Consider the following 9,635-nt stretch of genomic DNA (forward strand, 5'->3'; position numbering starts at 1 on the left):
CCTAACCACCCAAACCCTTAGCTAGGGTTAGGGTTTGGATAATTTGAAAACATAGAGGATGTTTGATGGCATGGTTGTGTTCTAGGACAGAAAGGATGTTTAGGAAAAGTGACATTTCAATGTTATCTTCACATATTTTTTTCATGCCTATATGGCTGTATGCACTGCATTGCCCGAAAAGGGAATGATGACTTGATTACTCTTAAAGAAAAAGTTTGAAAGAAACGTCTTAAGCTTTTCAAACTTGCATTTGGCATTTAATGCACTGGCATTTTAACAGAAAATGCTATTATGTATTGGCTATTCCTCACTCTTAACCTATGTAACCCTGAAACAATGGTTTTCGAGAACATCATTCAACACACAATTTCTAATGACTAAATAATTGTCAAAAAATAAAGTTGTAGCACAGTTGATACATTTTCTTTGGTTTGACAAGATTGTTGAGTGTTTTAAAGCTAATATATTGATGCCTTGAGTTATATTTTCCACTCAAATGAGTGGAAGGTTGCATTGATTCTTCAGAGACAATATGAACCCCTAATCCTAACCCCCAAACCCTTAGTTAGGGTTAGTGTTAGGATAAATAGAAAGCATAAAGGATGTTTGATGGCATGGTTGTGTTTTAGGACAGAAAGGATGTTTAGGAAAAGTGACATTTCAATGTTATCTTCACATATTTTTTTCATGCCTATATGGCTGTATGCACTGCATTGCCCGAAAAGGGAATGATGACTTGATTACCCTAAAAGAAAAGTTTGAAAGAAAGGGCTTAAGCTTTTTAAACTTGCATTTGGCATTTAATGCACTGGCATTTAACAGAAAATGCTAGTTTGTATTGGCTATTCCTGACTCTTAACCTATGTAACCCTGAAACAATGCTTTTCGAGAACAGCATTCAATACACAATTTCTAATGACAGAATAATTGTCAAAAAATAAAATTGTAGCACAGTTGATACATTTCTGTGGTTTGGCAAGATTGTTGAGTGTTTTAAAACTAATATATTGATGCCTTGAGTTATATTTTCCACTCAAATGAGTGGAAGGTTGCATTGATTCTTCGGAGACAATCTGAACCCCTAACCCTAACCACCCAAACCCTTAGCTAGGGTTAGGGTTAGGATAATTACAAAACATAGAGGATGTTTGATGGCATGGTTGTGTTCTAGGACAGAAAGGATTTTTAGGAAAAGTGATATTTCAATGTTATCTTCACATTTGTTTTTCATACCTATATGGCTGTATGCACTGCATTGCCCTAAAAGTGAATGATGACTTGATTACCCTTAAAGAAAAGTTTGAAGTAAGGGGCTTAAGCTTTTCAAACTTGCATTTGGCATTTAATGCACTGGCATTTTAACAGAAAATGCTAGTATTTATTGGCTATTCCTGACTCTTAACCTATGTAACCCTGAAACAATGCTTTTCGAGAACAGCATTCAACACACAATTTCTAATGACAGAATAATTGTCAAAAAATAAAATTGTAGCACAGTTGATACATTTCTGTGGTTTGGCAAGATTGTTGAGTGTTTTAAAACTAATATATTGATGCCTTGAGTTATATTTTCCACTCAAATGAGTGGAAGGTTGCATTGATTCTTTGGAGACAATCTGAACCCCTAACCCTAACCACCCAAACCCTTAGCTAGGGTTAGGGTTTTGATAATTTGAAAACATAGAGGATGTTTGATGGCATGGTTGTGTTCTAGGACAGAAAGGATGTTTAGGAAAAGTGACATTTCAATGTTATCTTCACATATTTTTTTCATGCCTATATGGCTGTATGCACTGCATTGCCCGAAAAGGGAATGATGACTTGATTACCCTTAAAGAAAAGTTTGAAGTAAGGGGCTTAAGCTTTTCAAACTTGCATTTGGCATTTAATGCACTGGCATTTTAACAGAAAATGCTAGTATTTATTGGCTATTCCTGACTCTTAACCTATGTAACCCTGAAACAATGCTTTTCGAGAACAGCATTCAACACACAATTTCTAATGACAGAATAATTGTCAAAAAATAAAATTGTAGCACAGTTGATACATTTCTGTGGTTTGGCAAGATTGTTGAGTGTTTTAAAACTAATATATTGATGCCTTGAGTTATATTTTCCACTCAAATGAGTGGAAGGTTGTATTGATTCTTCGGAGACAATCTGAACCCCTAACCCTAACCACCCAAACCCTTAGCTAGGATTAGGGTTTGGATAATTTGAAAACATAGAGGATGTTTGATGGCATGGTTGTGTTCTAGGACAGAAAGGATGTTTAGGAAAAGTGACATTTCAATGTTATCTTCACATATTTTTTTCATGCCTATATGGCTGTATGCACTGCATTGCCCGAAAAGGGAATGATGACTTGATTACTCTTAAAGAAAAAGTTTGAAAGAAAGGTCTTAAGCTTTTCAAACTTGCATTTGGCATTTAATGCACTGGCATTTTAACTGAAAATGCTAGTATGTATTGGCTATTCCTGACTCTTAACGTATGTAACCCTGAAACAATGCTTTTCGAGAACAGCATTCAACACACAATTTCTAATGATAGAATACTTTTCAAAAAATAAAATTGTAGCACAGTTGATACATTTTCTTTGGTTTGACAAGATTGTTGAGTGTTTTAAAGCTAATATATCGATGCCTTGAGTTATATTTTCCACTCAAATGAGTGGAAGGTTGCATTGATTCTTCAGAGACAATATGAACCCCTAACCCTAACCACCCAAACCCTTAGCTAGGGTTAGGGTTAGGATAATTAGAAAACATAGAGGATGTTTGATGGCATGGTTGTGTTCTAGGACAGAAAGGATTTTTAGGAAAAGTGATATTTCAATGTTATCTTCACATTTGTTTTTCATACCTTTATATCTCTATGCACTGCATTGCCCTAAAAGTGAATGATGACTTGATTACCCTTAAAGAAAAGTTTGAAGGAAGGGGCTTAAGCTTTTCAAACTTGCATTTGGCATTTAATGCACTGGCATTTTAACAGAAAATGCTAGTATTTATTGGCTATTCCTGACTCTTAACCTATGTAACCCTGAAACAATGCTTTTCGAGAACAGCATTCAACACACAATTTCTAATGACAGAATAATTGTCAAAAAATAAAATTGTAGCACAGTTGATACATTTCTGTGGTTTGGCAAGATTGTTGAGTGTTTTAAAACTAATATATTGATGCCTTGAGTTATATTTTCCACTCAAATGAGTGGAAGGTTGCATTGATTCTTCGGAGACAATCTGAACCCCTAACCCTAACCACCCAAACCCTTAGCTAGGGTTAGGGTTTGGATAATTTGAAAACATAGAGGATGTTTGATGGCATGGTTGTGTTCTAGGACAGAAAGGATGTTTAGGAAAAGTGACATTTCAATGTTATCTTCACATATTTTTTTCATGCCTATATGGCTGTATGCACTGCATTGCCCGAAAAGGGAATGATGACTTGATTACTCTTAAAGAAAAAGTTTGAAAGAAAGGTCTTAAGCTTTTCAAACTTGCATTTGGCATTTAATGCACTGGCATTTTAACTGAAAATGCTAGTATGTATTGGCTATTCCTGACTCTTAACGTATGTAACCCTGAAACAATGCTTTTCGAGAACAGCATTCAACACACAATTTCTAATGATAGAATACTTTTCAAAAAATAAAATTGTAGCACAGTTGATACATTTTCTTTGGTTTGACAAGATTGTTGAGTGTTTTAAAGCTAATATATCGATGCCTTGAGTTATATTTTCCACTCAAATGAGTGGAAGGTTGCATTGATTCTTCAGAGACAATATGAACCCCTAACCCTAACCACCCAAACCCTTAGCTAGGGTTAGGGTTAGGATAATTAGAAAACATAGAGGATGTTTGATGGCATGGTTGTGTTCTAGGACAGAAAGGATTTTTAGGAAAAGTGATATTTCAATGTTATCTTCACATTTGTTTTTCATACCTTTATATCTCTATGCACTGCATTGCCCTAAAAGTGAATGATGACTTGATTACCCTTAAAGAAAAGTTTGAAGGAAGGGGCTTAAGCTTTTCAAACTTGCATTTGGCATTTAATGCACTGGCATTTTAACAGAAAATGCTAGTATTTATTGGCTATTCCTGACTCTTAACCTATGTAACCCTGAAACAATGGTTTTCGAGAACATCATTCAACACACAATTTCTAATGACTAAATAATTGTCAAAAAATAAAGTTGTAGCACAGTTGATACATTTTCTTTGGTTTGACAAGATTGTTGAGTGTTTTAAAGCCAATATATTGATGCCTTGAGTTATATTTTCCACTCAAATGAGTGGAAGGTTGCATTGATTCTTCAGAGACAATATGAACCCCTAACCCTAACCACCCAAACCCTTAGCTAGGGTTAGGGTTTGGATAATTAGAAAAATAGACGATGTTTGATGGCATGGTTGTGTTCTAGGACAGAAAGGATTTTTAGAAAAAGTGATATTTCAATGTTATCTTCACATTTTTTTTCATGTCTATATGGCTGTATGCACTGCATTGCCCTAAAAGGGAATGATGACTTGATTACCCTTAAAGAAAAGTTTGAAGTAAGGGGCTTAAGCTTTTTAAACTTGCATTTGGCATTTAATGCACTGGCATTTAACAGAAAATGCTAGTTTGTATTGGCTATTCCTGACTCTTAACCTATGTAACCCTGAAACAATGCTTTTCGAGAACAGCATTCAATACACAATTTCTAATGACAGAATAATTGTCAAAAAATAAAATTGTAGCACAGTTGATACATTTCTGTGGTTTGGCAAGATTGTTGAGTGTTTTAAAACTAATATATTGATGCCTTGAGTTATATTTTCCACTCAAATGAGTGGAAGGTTGCATTGATTCTTCGGAGACAATCTGAACCCCTAACCCTAACCACCCAAACCCTTAGCTAGGGTTAGGGTTAGGATAATTACAAAACATAGAGGATGTTTGATGGCATGGTTGTGTTCTAGGACAGAAAGGATTTTTAGGAAAAGTGATATTTCAATGTTATCTTCACATTTGTTTTTCATACCTATATGGCTGTATGCACTGCATTGCCCTAAAAGTGAATGATGACTTGATTACCCTTAAAGAAAAGTTTGAAGTAAGGGGCTTAAGCTTTTCAAACTTGCATTTGGCATTTAATGCACTGGCATTTTAACAGAAAATGCTAGTATTTATTGGCTATTCCTGACTCTTAACCTATGTAACCCTGAAACAATGCTTTTCGAGAACAGCATTCAACACACAATTTCTAATGACAGAATAATTGTCAAAAAATAAAATTGTAGCACAGTTGATACATTTCTGTGGTTTGGCAAGATTGTTGAGTGTTTTAAAACTAATATATTGATGCCTTGAGTTATATTTTCCACTCAAATGAGTGGAAGGTTGCATTGATTCTTCGGAGACAATCTGAACCCCTAACCCTAACCACCCAAACCCTTAGCTAGGGTTAGGGTTTGGATAATTTGAAAACATAGAGGATGTTTGATGGCATGGTTGTGTTCTAGGACAGAAAGGATGTTTAGGAAAAGTGACATTTCAATGTTATCTTCACATATTTTTTTCATGCCTATATGGCTGTATGCACTGCATTGCCCAAAAAGGGAATGATGACTTGATTACCCTTAAAGAAAAGTTTGAAGTAAGGGGCTTAAGCTTTTCAAACTTGCATTTGGCATTTAATGCACTGGCATTTTAACAGAAAATGCTAGTATTTATTGGCTATTCCTGACTCTTAACGTATGTAACCCTGAAACAATGCTTTTCGAGAACAGCATTCAACACACAATTTCTAATGATAGAATACTTTTCAAAAAATAAAATTGTAGCACAGTTGATACATTTTCTTTGGTTTGACAAGATTGTTGAGTGTTTTAAAGCTAATATATCGATGCCTTGAGTTATATTTTCCACTCAAATGAGTGGAAGGTTGCATTGATTCTTCAGAGACAATATGAACCCCTAACCCTAACCACCCAAACCCTTAGCTAGGGTTAGGGTTAGGATAATTAGAAAACATAGAGGATGTTTGATGGCATGGTTGTGTTCTAGGACAGAAAGGATTTTTAGGAAAAGTGATATTTCAATGTTATCTTCACATTTGTTTTTCATACCTTTATATCTCTATGCACTGCATTGCCCTAAAAGTGAATGATGACTTGATTACCCTTAAAGAAAAGTTTGAAGGAAGGGGCTTAACCTTTTCAAACTTGCATTTGGCATTTAATGCACTGGCATTTAACAGAAAATGCTAGTATTTATTGGCTATTCCTGACTCTTAACCTATGTAACCCTGAAACAATGGTTTTCGAGAACAGCATTCAATACACAATTTCTAATGACAGAATAATTGTCAAAAAATAAAATTGTAGCACAGTTGATACATTTCTGTGGTTTGGCAAGATTGTTGAGTGTCTTAAAACTAATATATTGATGCCTTGAGTTATATTTTCCACTCAAATGAGTGGAAGGTTGCATTGATTCTTCGGAGACAATCTGAACCCCTAACCCTAACCACCCAAACCCTTAGCTAGGGTTAGGGTTAGGATAATTAGAAAACATAGAGGATGTTTGATGGCATGGTTGTGTTCTAGGACAGAAAAGATTTTTAGGAAAAGTGATATTTCAATGTTATCTTCACATTTGTTTTTCATACCTATATGGCTGTATGCACTGCATTGCCCTAAAAGTGAATGATGACTTGATTACCCTTAAAGAAAAGTTTGAAGTAAGGGGCTTAAGCTTTTCAAACTTGCATTTGGCATTTAATGCACTGGCATTTTAACAGAAAATGCTAGTATTTATTGGCTATTCCTGACTCTTAACCTATGTAACCCTGAAACAATGCTTTTCGAGAACAGCATTCAACACACAATTTCTAATGACAGAATAATTGTCAAAAAATAAAATTGTAGCACAGTTGATACATTTCTGTGGTTTGGCAAGATTGTTGAGTGTTTTAAAACTAATATATTGATGCCTTGAGTTATATTTTCCACTCAAATGAGTGGAAGGTTGCATTGATTCTTCGGAGACAATCTGAACCCCTAACCCTAACCACCCAAACCCTTAGCTAGGGTTAGGGTTTGGATAATTTGAAAACATAGAGGATGTTTGATGGCATGGTTGTGTTCTAGGACAGAAAGGATGTTTAGGAAAAGTGACATTTCAATGTTATCTTCACATATTTTTTTCATGCCTATATGGCTGTATGCACTGCATTGCCCGAAAAGGGAATGATGACTTGATTACTCTTAAAGAAAAAGTTTGAAAGAAACGTCTTAAGCTTTTCAAACTTGCATTTGGCATTTAATGCACTGGCATTTTAACAGAAAATGCTATTATGTATTGGCTATTCCTCACTCTTAACCTATGTAACCCTGAAACAATGGTTTTCGAGAACATCATTCAACACACAATTTCTAATGACTAAATAATTGTCAAAAAATAAAGTTGTAGCACAGTTGATACATTTTCTTTGGTTTGACAAGATTGTTGAGTGTTTTAAAGCTAATATATTGATGCCTTGAGTTATATTTTCCACTCAAATGAGTGGAAGGTTGCATTGATTCTTCAGAGACAATATGAACCCCTAATCCTAACCCCCAAACCCTTAGTTAGGGTTAGTGTTAGGATAAATAGAAAGCATAAAGGATGTTTGATGGCATGGTTGTGTTTTAGGACAGAAAGGATGTTTAGGAAAAGTGACATTTCAATGTTATCTTCACATATTTTTTTCATGCCTATATGGCTGTATGCACTGCATTGCCCGAAAAGGGAATGATGACTTGATTACCCTAAAAGAAAAGTTTGAAAGAAAGGGCTTAAGCTTTTTAAACTTGCATTTGGCATTTAATGCACTGGCATTTAACAGAAAATGCTAGTTTGTATTGGCTATTCCTGACTCTTAACCTATGTAACCCTGAAACAATGCTTTTCGAGAACAGCATTCAATACACAATTTCTAATGACAGAATAATTGTCAAAAAATAAAATTGTAGCACAGTTGATACATTTCTGTGGTTTGGCAAGATTGTTGAGTGTTTTAAAACTAATATATTGATGCCTTGAGTTATATTTTCCACTCAAATGAGTGGAAGGTTGCATTGATTCTTCGGAGACAATCTGAACCCCTAACCCTAACCACCCAAACCCTTAGCTAGGGTTAGGGTTAGGATAATTACAAAACATAGAGGATGTTTGATGGCATGGTTGTGTTCTAGGACAGAAAGGATTTTTAGGAAAAGTGATATTTCAATGTTATCTTCACATTTGTTTTTCATACCTATATGGCTGTATGCACTGCATTGCCCTAAAAGTGAATGATGACTTGATTACCCTTAAAGAAAAGTTTGAAGTAAGGGGCTTAAGCTTTTCAAACTTGCATTTGGCATTTAATGCACTGGCATTTTAACAGAAAATGCTAGTATTTATTGGCTATTCCTGACTCTTAACCTATGTAACCCTGAAACAATGCTTTTCGAGAACAGCATTCAACACACAATTTCTAATGACAGAATAATTGTCAAAAAATAAAATTGTAGCACAGTTGATACATTTCTGTGGTTTGGCAAGATTGTTGAGTGTTTTAAAACTAATATATTGATGCCTTGAGTTATATTTTCCACTCAAATGAGTGGAAGGTTGCATTGATTCTTTGGAGACAATCTGAACCCCTAACCCTAACCACCCAAACCCTTAGCTAGGGTTAGGGTTTTGATAATTTGAAAACATAGAGGATGTTTGATGGCATGGTTGTGTTCTAGGACAGAAAGGATGTTTAGGAAAAGTGACATTTCAATGTTATCTTCACATATTTTTTTCATGCCTATATGGCTGTATGCACTGCATTGCCCGAAAAGGGAATGATGACTTGATTACCCTTAAAGAAAAGTTTGAAGTAAGGGGCTTAAGCTTTTCAAACTTGCATTTGGCATTTAATGCACTGGCATTTTAACAGAAAATGCTAGTATTTATTGGCTATTCCTGACTCTTAACCTATGTAACCCTGAAACAATGCTTTTCGAGAACAGCATTCAACACACAATTTCTAATGACAGAATAATTGTCAAAAAATAAAATTGTAGCACAGTTGATACATTTCTGTGGTTTGGCAAGATTGTTGAGTGTTTTAAAACTAATATATTGATGCCTTGAGTTATATTTTCCACTCAAATGAGTGGAAGGTTGCATTGATTCTTCGGAGACAATCTGAACCCCTAACCCTAACCACCCAAACCCTTAGCTAGGGTTAGGGTTTGGATAATTTGAAAACATAGAGGATGTTTGATGGCATGGTTGTGTTCTAGGACAGAAAGGATGTTTAGGAAAAGTGACATTTCAATGTTATCTTCACATATTTTTTTCATGCCTATATGGCTGTATGCACTGCATTGCCCAAAAAGGGAATGATGACTTGATTACCCTTAAAGAAAAGTTTGAAGTAAGGGGCTTAAGCTTTTCAAACTTGCATTTGGCATTTAATGCACTGGCATTTTAACAGAAAATGCTAGTATTTATTGGCTATTCCTGACTCTTAACGTATGTAACCCTGAAACAATGCTTTTCGAGAACAGCATTCAACACACAATTTCTAATGATAGAATACTTTTCAAAAAATAAAATT

This window comes from Atractosteus spatula, chromosome 9 (genome assembly GCF_055471065.1).
Source record: "Atractosteus spatula isolate fAtrSpa1 chromosome 9, fAtrSpa1.hap1, whole genome shotgun sequence".
Classification (NCBI taxonomy): domain Eukaryota; kingdom Metazoa; phylum Chordata; class Actinopteri; order Semionotiformes; family Lepisosteidae; genus Atractosteus; species Atractosteus spatula.